The sequence below is a fragment of the Arachis ipaensis genome, chromosome B2 (genome assembly GCF_059453495.1).
Source record: "Arachis ipaensis isolate K30076 ecotype BB chromosome B2, ASM5945349v1, whole genome shotgun sequence".
NCBI lineage: Eukaryota > Viridiplantae > Streptophyta > Magnoliopsida > Fabales > Fabaceae > Arachis > Arachis ipaensis.
The window spans coordinates 85,787,079-85,787,828 of NC_142437.1; the positions used below are offsets into that span (position 1 = coordinate 85,787,079).

The 750-nt window shown below is 44.7% G+C and overlaps 1 non-coding gene across 1 annotated transcript; it reads left to right on the top strand.

Annotated features, from left to right (window-relative positions):
• The first annotated feature begins 280 nt into the window (after positions 1 to 280).
• On the top strand, positions 281 to 387 carry LOC148574682 (small nucleolar RNA R71). Its single transcript, XR_015906199.1, has one exon. It is a non-coding gene; the product is annotated as a small nucleolar RNA R71 (small nucleolar RNA).
• Positions 388 to 750: the final 363 nt, after the last annotated feature.

A 750-nucleotide genomic window follows, 5' to 3' on the forward strand; every position in this document is an offset into this window, starting at 1 on the left:
CTTGGTTCCTCTCCATCATCTTGGTGAGGTCAGCCAACTGCTGGGTAATGAGCTTGTTTTGGGCCAGCAGAGCATCTACATTGTTTAGCTCCATTACTCCTCTTGTGTTCCCTCTTTCGGAGGCATAGAAGTAGTCGTTCTCTGCTACAGTTTCAAGACATCTATGGCCTCCTCAATGGTCTTCTTCTTGTTCAAAGATCCTCCGGGTGAATGGTCTACGGCCTTCTTTGACTCATAAGAGAGCCCTTCATAGAAAATGTGCAGTTGCACCCATTCATTGAACATATCTGGTGGGCACCTCCTTGTTAGGTCTTTAAACCTCTCCCATGCTTCATATAGAGTCTCACCATCTTGTTGCCTGAAAGTTTGGACCTCAGCTCTCAACCTATTGATTCGTTGAGGGGGGTAAAATCTTGCTAAGAATTTGTTCATCACATCTTCCCAAGTTGTCAAGCTCTCCTTTGGGAAAGACTCCAGCAACTTGGTTGCCTTATCCTTGAGGGAGAATGGAAATAAGAGCAGTCTATAGGCATCAGGATGAACACCATTAGACTTCACTGTGTCACATATTCTCAGGAAGGTGGTTAGATGTTGATTGGGGTCTTCTTGGACACTTCCTCTGAACGAACAGTTGTTCTGAACAAGGGTGATGAGCTGTAGTTTTAGTTCAAAATTGTTGGCATGGATGGTTGGCTTTTGGATGCTACTTCCACAGTTTCCTGGGTTTGGATTGATGTAAGAGCCTAAAAC